This window comes from Silene latifolia, chromosome 1 (assembly GCF_048544455.1).
Source record: "Silene latifolia isolate original U9 population chromosome 1, ASM4854445v1, whole genome shotgun sequence".
NCBI lineage: Eukaryota > Viridiplantae > Streptophyta > Magnoliopsida > Caryophyllales > Caryophyllaceae > Silene > Silene latifolia.
In genome coordinates, this window is record NC_133526.1 from 48,207,766 (window position 1) to 48,219,234 (window position 11,469).

General features: G+C 39.5%; 1 long non-coding RNA gene across 1 annotated transcript; it reads left to right on the forward strand.

Annotated features, from left to right (window-relative positions):
* The first annotated feature begins 1,071 nt into the window (after positions 1 to 1,071).
* On the forward strand, positions 1,072 to 11,161 carry LOC141588277 (uncharacterized). Its single transcript, XR_012519785.1, has 3 exons — positions 1,072 to 1,228; positions 10,066 to 10,343; positions 10,452 to 11,161. It is a non-coding gene; the product is annotated as an uncharacterized LOC141588277 (long non-coding RNA).
* The last annotated feature ends 308 nt before the right edge of the window (positions 11,162 to 11,469 follow it).

The following is an 11,469-nucleotide window of genomic DNA, read 5'->3' on the forward strand; positions in this document are numbered from 1 at the left end:
TCTTTGGTTGTTAAAATTCCAATAAACTTCATGATATTTTAAAACTAAATAAAATTATATTGTATACAAAATAAAATTTACGGAAAATTCATGTGGTACCCCGAAATTTTGTCATTTTGCATGTGGTACCTAACTTTTTAAATTTGTGCACATGGTATTCTTGATATTTGATTGTCAAGCACAATGTGCCTTTTTATCAATCTTAAAATCATTAATTCTGCATAAGATGTAGACTAGAAATCGGAATTGGCTATTTTTTTCCTCAAATTGTTTACCTCAAATCTGTAATTCGATTCATATGGAAAATTTAAGATCGAAGTTACGGTTGATTTGAGATTTTTGTAATAAAAAAGGGTAAATAATATTAGTCGACAAATTCTTTTTTCTCAAATCATAGATTATGACGAGATAATCATTAAAAACAATTTGGCCGATTCTAAATTTTGGTCTAGGAGTTATGATCAATTGATATTTTTTATAGTGACAAAAAGGGTATATTGTGCAAGAAAATTAAACATGGAGGGTACCATGTATACAAACTTAAAATACTAAGTAGCACGTGCAAAATGGTAACGTTCAGGAGTAACAAGTGAATTTTCGGTAAAATTTAAATTGTAATATTTGTAGTTTGGGCGAAAACGGGTACCAAACCTAGTACCTTTATATTATTATACCCCACGAACAAAAGAACAAAAATAACTACGATGTTAGATATTGAAACCTAGAACCGACATCTAATAATTTCTACGCATTGTTGAAATTATGTCCAAGACCCAATCGAATCGGTAACGTTAATTACTACTGGCTTAACGTTGAACCTAGATGGTCACACACTTACGGGTTGAATTTTTGACACTTAAGATAACTTTATATTATTATATGATAATAATAATTAAAGTATATAGATCACAAATTATTGTATTAACTGCTAACACATGAGATACGTTTAATAAAAGGAGAAAGTATTTCATACTATTTAAATAAGGAAATAAAATAAGATAGTTATTTTATTCTTCCCTATAAATACATGGTTTAGGAGAATTAGAAAGACGACTTTATTCAATCAGTTATTCTACCCCATATAAGTTAGAGAGGGAAAAAAGATTTTCTCAAGAAAGTCTCAAATCTCCGAGTCGTCTCAAAGGTTGAGAGTGTAGATCATACCCGGTGTGGATACACTAGAGACTCTGTACTTTCAGAGTTAATTGCTGATCCGTCTTAAATCCAGGTATGTGATTTAATCCCTTTTGTTTACATAATTTGAAAGCAATAGGTCTCAATAAGGATCGGATAATTATTATTTTCGCTGCGCATACCGATCCTTCAATTGGTAACAGAGCCAATTTTGCATTTAAATTGTATGTGAAATTGGAAAATTTTGATAATTGTTATCGGGTAATTTTCTTTCGGCAACTTAATGTTTACGACGTCGTTGCCCTTTCGTGCTTGTTCGGATAATTGTTATCAGTTGATTATTTTTCCTAATGGATTATGCATGAATTCCAATAATCTGTTAATGATGATTATCCGATGCATCAATTTTGACTTACGCCGTTTATATTTGATAGTCGGTTGTATGCTTAACACGCGTCTGTTTTGTTGATAGTTCTAACTCTAATGCACTGTAATGTCAATTTTGTGCGTGGTATATTCAACTTGATTGGATCTTGTTTTATTATCATGTAATCATTGTTTAACGATTGAAATAAGTTAGCCATGAATTGTATCCTCATGTGTATGCCAACTTGTTATCGCCTGATTAGTGAGCAATTGTGTTTGTTCCTCTATTATTTTAGCGTACAATATATTGTTTTGGTAGTTGTCGAAATTGTTTCGAGAACAGTTGGTTGTGGTGAAGGACGAAATCCAGGTCGTATGAGATATGACCACTTTTGTTATTAAAATTGTTTTAATTTGAAAAACTTGACCAGTTAAAATTATTGGATTTTATATTGATAAAATATACGATATTTTGTCAAAAAGACTTTTCCTTCCGAGTAGTCAATAAAATTTATCTTTGTTTACAAGGTACGACCTGACTACCAGGTGACTTGTAGTTTAAAGATAAATGATATTGTCTATTGTATATGATACGAGTGTGAAGAAAAGTTATTTAATTTTGTACTTATGGTCTGGACTACCCGGAGGGTATGAGATTAATTAATTTTTCTGTCACAAGGGTGGATAAACTCAACTATATTAATAGGAACGACCTGACTACCAGGGGTCTATTACGTATAGAGTCTGTTTTAATTTCATGTGATGAAATATTTTATTAGGGATATTCTCTCGTGTACCCCCGAACTTTTTCGTTTTCTATGGTGTACCCTCGTTTTTTGCAAAAAAAACTTTGACCGACAATAATTCTCTGTTACGGGTTCAGAAAACGGTAATTTTTTTTCAAACCAATTATCTCGTCAAGGCCTTCAATTTGAAAAAAAAATTCACCGCTTTTTGAACTCGTAGCCGGTAGTTATGGTTGGTCAAACATTTTTTAACGAATAAACTTTGACCGACCATAATTCCCAACTATAAGTTGAGACGTCGGTGAATTTTTTTTCAAACGGAAGACCTCTTAAAGAGGGTCAATTTGGAAAAAAAGTTTATCGTATTTTGAACTTGTATCCAAGAGTTATTGACGGTCAAAGTTTTTTTGCATGAAAAGAAGGGTATATCATAGAAAATGAAAAAGTTGAGGGGTACACGAGAGAATATCCCTTTTATTTTTGGCAATGTACAAGAACTTTAATTATGTGTGGGAAACGACTTGACTACCAAGGGGATCATTCATGTTTTAAAGTTTATTGTTATCATTTAGATAAAGTCCATGTCTTAATGAAATATCTTTTGTGTTCTTGTTTTGTGTTTTTCCTTCGTACCAGATTTCTCATAATGTCAATTATTTCACCGCGAAGCATTCTTGATGCTAACAAACTGTCTGGTAACAATTTTAATGATTGGTACCGGAACTTGAGAAGTGTTCTCATGCATGAAAAGATAATCGATGTGATCGATAAGCCTATTAATGTAGCACCTCAAAAGGGAGAAAATAATGCAAGTGCATTGGATGCAGATGCAAAGTACTCTGAACAGAGCACTACTGCAAAGTGCATTACTTTGGCTTCCATGAGTCCTGAACTTCAGAGGCAATATGAAAGCATGACTTCTGCACAGATCATTGCACATCTTGAGAAGATGTACGAGTCTGAGAGTAGGACTAGTATCCATCGGATATCTAAGTCCTCATTTAAATCTGAATCTGAGGATAAATGTTTCTTTTGTAAGAAGATAGGACATTGAAAAAGGAATTGTACAGAGTATAAGGATACTCTGGAGGACAAGAAACAAGGTAAGACAATGGTGAAAATTATTTTCATGATTTCTTTGACAACTATTGATACTACTAAATGGGTATTGGATACCGGTAGTAGCTTTAACATTTGCAATATGTTGCAAGGTTTAAGGATCAATAGATGGTTAAAGAAGGGAGAGATTAACTTATAAGTTGGGAATGGAGCAATTGTTGCTGCATTAGCTGTAGGAACTATTTCTCTTGTGATGCCTAATGGCAAGACCATATCTTTAGAAGATTGTTATTATGTTCCTAAATTTGTTTCGAACATTGTTTCCATTTCGTCTTTGGACAAGAGTGGATTTAGAACAATCTTCTATAATAACCAATGCTCTATTTATCATGGTGATGATTTATATGTGAATGGTTATTTGCAATTTGGTCTTTATGTTTTACCTGAGTTAGTGATTAGTCCTATTATGACGATTTCTGGCCAAAAGAGGAAGAGAAGTAATCAAGGAAATCAAACCTACCTTTGGCATTGTCGGCTTGGTCACATTGGTGAGAAAAGAGTAAATAAGTTGCACCAAGAAGGGTGTCTTGGTCAATATGATTATAAACCTTATGACACTTGTGAATCTTGTCTCTTAGGGAAGTTGGCCAAATATCCTTTTACTGGAACTGGAGAAAAAGCCAGTGAGCTTTTAGGACTCATACATTCTGTTGTATGTGGGCCTATGAAAGTTCAAGCTAAAGGTGGATATTCTTACTTCATCACCATCACTGATGATATGTCAAGATTTGGATTTGTTTATCTAATGAGACATAAATCAGAATCGTTTGAGATGTTCAAAAGATTTCGCAGTGAAGTTGAAAAGCAAAATGGTAAGAATATAAAGGCCCTGAGATCTTACCGTGGAGGTGAGTATCTTAGTGATGAATTCATTGATTATTTAAGACAAGATGGGATCTTGTCACAGTGGACTTCTCCTGGAACGCCACAACATAATGGTGTTTCAGAAAGGATAAATCGAACTTTATAAGATATGGTGAGATCCATGTTAGGGTTCACTGATCTTCTTATCTTCCTTTGGGGATATGCTTTGGAAGCTGCTGCGTACATATTAAACAAAGTTCCGACTAAGGCGGTCACTAAACACCATATGAGATATGGAAGGGACGTAAGCCTAACCTTAAGCATTTGAGGATTTGGGGATGTCCAGCTTAGGTAAAGCGACTGCAGTCAGATAAGCTTGAAGCAAAATCTAACAAATGCATATTCGTTGGTTATCCCAAAAAGACTATGGGATACTATTTCTATCACCCATTTGAACACAAAGTGGTTGTGGCCAGAAATGCAACTTTTTTGGAAAAGGGATTCCTTGAAAGTGGAAGTCATGGTGTAGAAATAGATCTTGATGAGATCAAAGATACTAATGAATCAACTGTGGCTCAAGAGCATGAGATGCCAATTAAGAAACCTTTATTTGATGTCTTACAATTGCCACAAACAGGTCAAAACTCAAATGTTGAGAAAAATCGGTTGATTAATTAATCAACGTTGGAACCTGAGCAACCGGAGAATCAAGTAGTACATGAGTCTCTTAGAAGGTCGACTAGGGAACGCCATGCACCAAATAGATTAAATCTATTAGTGCAATATGATGACGGTAATCATATTGATGATATTGCTCACATCGATGATGATCCAAGGTTCTTGAAAGAGGCTATGGTAAGTCCAGATCATGAGAAATGGCTTAAGGCTATGGAATCCGAGATGGAGTCTATGAGAATCAACAAAGTGTGGACTTTGGTTGATAACTCTAAGGAAATAAAACCCATTGGATGCAAATGGGTGTTTAAGAAAAAGATTGGAGCAGATGGTAAGGTTGAAACCTATAAAGCCTGTCTCGTTGCTAAGGGGTATAATCAAAAGGAAGGTATTGATTATGAAGAAACCTTCTCCCCTGTGACAATGCTCAAATCTATTCGGATTCTGCTTGCTATAGCTGCATACTACGATTATGAGATATGGCAAATGGATGTGAAAACAGCTTTCCTTAATGGGGAGTTAAAAGAAGATGTCTATATGACTCAACCTGAAGGTTTCACATTGTCATCTGCTTCTGATAAAGTATGTAAGCTTCAGCGATCCATTTATGGATTAAAGCAAGCCTCTCGTAGCTGGAATATCCGTTTTCACATGACATTTGAAAAGTTTAATTTTGTGCGTTGTGAGGAGGAGCCATGTGTGTACAAAAAGGTTAGTGGGAGTGTTATCATTTTCTTAGTGTTATATGTCGATGACATTTTACAAATAGGAAATGATGTACCAGCCATGCAAGAGACAAAAGATTGGCTATCTACACAGTTCTCCATGAAACATTTGGGAGAAGCAGCTTATATTCTTGGAATAAAGATCTATAGAGATAGATCAAGGAAACTGCTTGGACTCTTCTAGACTATGTACATTGATACAATCTTACGCAGGTATCACATGGAAAATTCCAAAAAGGGCTATTTACCAATAGGCACTGGAATTTCTCTATCTAGGAAGTATTGTCCTAAGACCCTAGAAGAAAGAGAACGCATAAGTAAAGTCCCATATACAAGCGCAGTGGGAGCTCTCATGTATACCATGACATGTACAAGGCCTGATGTTGCTTATTGTGGACAGCGGGGGGCCCACGGGGCGCTTGGGAGGAAAGAGAAACAAGCGTTTGCATTTTTGTTGGAGTCGCCACCAATTTTTATGGGAAATTGGAATCGTTCGAATACCTCGTGTCATGTCAAGACACAAAGTAAAGACATGAACACTAAGCAATCGTTACCCTTAGCATTCTATGTCTAGAATGACTCTCGTGGATGCCAATGAACACGGGTGTTCACAGATATCTGGAGTAAGGGGTGAGGGTACGTATTAGGAAGCTCTTTTGATCGAACACCTAATCCCGCCCGCCTCGATAGCGGCCTCTACTAATGATTAGGGAAATTATTCATACTCGATATATCGTCGATTATATGCATGCAATGCAACATCCAAGTTTTAATCCTAACATGTGAGAAATTAATACTAAGTCGGTGAACAATTAATTTAGCATACAATTGGGTCGAATTGGATTTAATGCTCAATTACATGTGAAAACATCCAAATGATACAAGAAATATAATAAACATAATAAACAAAATTGCAATAATGAAAATTACAATAATTACAATGGAATAGGCGATTTATGTCGAAAATACCTTTAAAACGGATAATTTGAGAAAAATAAAAGAAAGAATTAGCGAACAGAACAGAAGGTGATAATACGGATGATAGTCAATTATACGTACGCTAATTAAACTAGGTCAAGGCAAAAACGGAGTTCAGGGACAGAATTCAACCCGGAACAGGCGCAGCAGAGTTGCGTCCTTTGGAATAGGCGCAGCAGTTGCTGCGTCTGTTCCTGACCTGAATTCTGGCTGTGAAGCCGGAATTGCGTGTTGTTAATATTCATTGATGAATTTAATGATTGATTAAATTATTTACTCGGATGAAAGTGATTAATATGTTATTTACATGTGATTAATGTCATAAAAACGATAAAACATGAATGAGACGGAATATAACGAATTAATATAAGATTAATGAGAATTATTAACAAATTAACAAACTAAATCAATTAATTAGGTTAAATACAATGGATTAATGACAAATATGTGATAAATACGACAAAAGACAGATGAAAACTATATCAAAGACGAATTCCAGAAACTCAATATTGATGAATTGAATCTGTATAACCCGGAATTGAATTTAATGACGAAAACCCGCAAATATTGATTTATAAGGGATTTAAGTCGGATTTATGATGATTAAAACATGTTAAAGATAAATATACATGTGAATTATATGCTATTATGATGAAGAATAAACAAACGAAAATAAACAATTACGGCGAATTACGAGGACGAACGAAGAAGAAAGGAAGCGAGAATCTGCGGCAAAATCACGAAGAGGCGCGAGGAATCGCGCTCCTTCAAGAGGCGCAGCGATTGCTGCGTCCTTTCTCGACAGTCGATCTTAAAATCCGTAAAAAGAGGTTTTAAAGCACGGTTTAGAAATCGGTTTTAATGAGGTATTTTCGACATAAACCTTACAATTGTGATACAATAATTAAAATACAATAAACAAAAGAGAGATTATACACCCTCAGACTTACATGTTGACGAAACGAGAAGGACTAAGATATCGATTAGTGATGCTCGACGCGAATGCAAAGAAAGTGCCCTCGTAAGAGGAAAACGATTAGATTAATTAAGTTGATTGATGTGGAGTTGGTCAAATTGGTCGGTCATGCAAACGAGGCTGGTACTCAGAAGGATCCGAGCTTACGTGGTCGAAAGTTCAAGCACGTAGACGCCAAAAAGTAAGAACAAAGGTCTAGAATGCAAAGGGAGAAGAGAAGGGCGGACACTCGCGTGAGAAATATGAGGAGCGAAGGCTCCTATTTATACTAATCACGTGGAGGAATTAGGGTTTCGGAGACTCTTTGGAAGTGAATCTCGGAAAGATATGAAAAAGATACGAGAAATACGCAGAAAAGGGCCTGGGAAGAGGCGCAGCAGCCCACGCGTCTCTTGGAAGAGGCGCAAAGACTCGCCGCGTCTGTTCCCAAGGGGTTTCCTCTGCGGAACATTCAAGAACATTCGACTTGGGATTTGACGGTTATCGAAAAAATGAAGACGGTTTTAGGCCCTGACTCCAAATGTACTCTAATTATCACAAAACGACCGTATCGGCACGTAGATGACAACTAAGAGGTAGATATTAATATTTGAGCAATCACTTGACGATAAACTTACGAATTGTCACAAATCGTTCCGCGTAGCAAACATGCGGCCCAATCATCACCGGGTGGTTTGCGAGAGGTGCAGAAATGAGGTATCCACTGAGCCCCCACTTTGACTGTGGCTTGGACAAGGCGAAAGTCAAAGTATAGCCATCAGGTCAATCGAAGATTACAACTTGACGACTATGGCGACGCGAGGCGGTTCAAGGGGTCTGAACCAAGGACCTGTCGTCGGGAACATTTTAGAGTCTGTCGACTATCGGGGAGGGTCGTTTAAAGTCCATTAGACTACGCAAGGAGGCTCGCCAGCCATAAGAAGAGACCATACCTGAGACTTCTTCTCGAGATGCTTCCGGAGGTGCGTAGGAGTTAAGGGTAAGCGTAGGAGCTAAGGGTAAGCGTAGGAGCTAAGGGTAAGCGTAGGAGCTAAGGGTAAGCGTAGGAGCTAAGGTTAAGACCTAAAGGATATATAAGGATTGTGCTAGGGTGTGGGGCCCTAAAGGAAAGCATCGACGGGAAGGAGGCCAAAAATAAGTTCAACTTAAGGGTAACTAAAGCTTGGGTATAGGAACTCTATTGGTTTGGGAACTTCTGGAGAACGACACCTTTGTCGAACTCCGCGGGGAAACACGAAATATTGTGAGTAGCAGGACACAAAGGGAACTCAGAGAGAAAAACTCGCTTGGGTAGTCTTCGAGAAATAATTGCGAGTAGCGAGGACACAAAGTGGAACCTGCCGAGGGGAAGTCTCGCTTAGGTAGATGTTAATCCTCGTGTCTTGAGAGGGACAGTACGTCCGCTTACTCTCGCTGGAGACATGATTGGGAATTATTCTTCATGTCATGAGAGGGAAAGTGTATCCGCTTACTCTCGCTGGAGACATAATGAAGGCGTGTCGAATCCTGTGAAGGAATAAATGCTCGTTGTGACGAGCAAAAGGTCTTAGAAGAAATAAATAATATGCAACAGCCTGCTGCTGGCTTGGAAATGCGGGCCGGAATGAAAGAAAATCATCAAACGGACCAAAAGGATAAAATAGCATCGGGGAAGAGGCGCACCAAAGATGGGCCCACAAATAACGAATTCATAACGAATTTTTGAAAATCTGTATGGAGGGAACACAAGGAAGAGGCGCAGCAAGAGCTGCGTCTCTTGGAAGAGGCGCAGGGCCTGCTGCGTCTATTCCCCAAAGTGTGTCTTCTGCGTAAAAACGCGATAATCAGAGGCTTATGTTCATTATTTCGAAACACAAATTACACAATTTCTCTCCCAAATCTTCACCATTTCCGCCAAGGTTTGATCCAAAAGCTTGCATTAATTATGACTAATCGAGGTATGTGTCTCATTCTTGCATTAATCGTCTATATTTGCCCAATTTTGAGCCGAAAAAATTAGAGTTTATGACCCATTTGATCGAAAATTTGGGGCTTTTCCCTCAAATGCATTTGCCTTGTCCAATTGACATTATAAATGGATAATAGGTAATATAAGGAACATAACCATATATTTGTCTTGAATTTTCGTTGAGTTTTGAGCCTTTGAATGAAATTTGAGACGGTTTTACAGCTAAACCGTAAATTGCTTCGAAAATAGCCTTAGGATTGCCCATTTGCGATGAAACTTGATATTTGGGATCCTTGAATGATGGGTAAACTTTCTACCATCTCGGAACTTTTGTTTGTGACAGCTTTTTCAGGACACTTTTCTGGGGCATAACCGTTGTTATAACGAAATGCTGCCGAAATTTCGACTCGAACCCGGAACTAGGCTTCACATTAGGCTTGACTTGACCCAAATTACCACATGAGTGATCGAGTTGGTGGGAATATGGCCAAGGATGGCAAGAAAAGAGCGATTTCAGGGCTTTGAAGGCTCGAAAATCCCTTAACCAAGGCTTGTCGTCACGTGACGCGGCCTAAATTTGCTTTAATGTTGCAGGTGATGTAGCTTCTACTTCTGGGAGAGCTCCCATGGAGATAGACGTTGCTACTGTCGAGGAAGCTTTAGAGCATGCCTTCACCACCGCGGTGATGGCTGCTGGGGACGAGGTCCACGAGGAGGAGGCTGTCGAGGAGGAGGAGGCCCTGAGACGGGCCAACGTTAGGCGAGGAGGTCGTCAGCTGAGAGGAGCTCTTGCGTGGGCTGAGACTTGGGAGAGCAGGCACCTGCTGTGGGCTGCAGAGAGTCACCTGTCCTACAGGACGGTGAAGAGTTTGGTAAATAGGAATTCACTACTCATTACTCATCCTCTTTCATTCATTTGTTCAAATTTCTTTCAAATTTCATTCAAAATTAAAGATAGCTTTTGTTTCAAATCACAACAGGAGGCCGGGAACATCAGGTCGTTCTCGGGCTATACGACAGCGATGGAGCACTACGAGCGGCTGTCGGCGGAGGAGCGGGTCATGATCGAGCGTGGAGCGTTCGGTCCTTTGGTGCAGGTCTGGAGGGATATCGCGAAGAGGAAGCTGCGGGCTAACCTTAGCCTGGTCCGCGCTTTCTTGGACCGATTCTGGGATACGACTTCCACGTTTCACATGCCTTTCGGTGAGGTGGGAGTCACTCTGGAGGACTACGGCATGATTTCTGGTCTGTCGTGCGGGACGAGGAGGTGGAGTGGCCGGAGACCGCCATGAGGGTGGACTCGACCGAGGCGAGGAGATTGATCGGCTGGAACTTGTCGCCGAAGGCTGTCACAGTGCCGGGTTTGATACCCAGCTCCTACGTTCGAGACTACTTTGCGGGAAAGATCCCGGCGCTGGTGACGATTGACGGGAGGGAGACGGCTCCTCCTCCCTGTACGGCTGAGCAGAGGGCTCATTTGTGGCTCTGGTGGTTTCTGTCTTCGATTTACCTCGGAGACAAGGGCGAGAGGCTGTCGACGAAGCTTCTTCCCTTCCTCTCTGACCTGAGTTCCCTAGGGCGTTGGGACTGGGTCACTGCTGGTTTTGCGGTCCTCGTCCGCTTCATGAGGGCCATGGTTCGTCCGGAGTTGATGGAGAAGGGGACTTCTCCTGGTGCTGTCGGGCCTGGACTACTGCTTGAGGTATGAACCTTCCTTTAGACCAAAGTTAATTCCTTTCTTTATCAAATCATGAAAGATCGTTATTGATTATCTTGCTTTACAGGCGTGGGTGTACTCCTACTTCCCGGGCCTCGCGCCCAAGAGGACGGAGCCGCTGGAGAAGGCCTATCCCGTGGTGAGGGATTGGGTGATGTGCAGGACGAAGAGCAAGCGTTCTTCTCACGGTGTCTACCGGCGGGATGTGAACGCTCTTCAGCTGGACAGCGTAAGTATCTCACATTAATTTGTTTCTGCATTGTTTTTAAATTGATCATAGG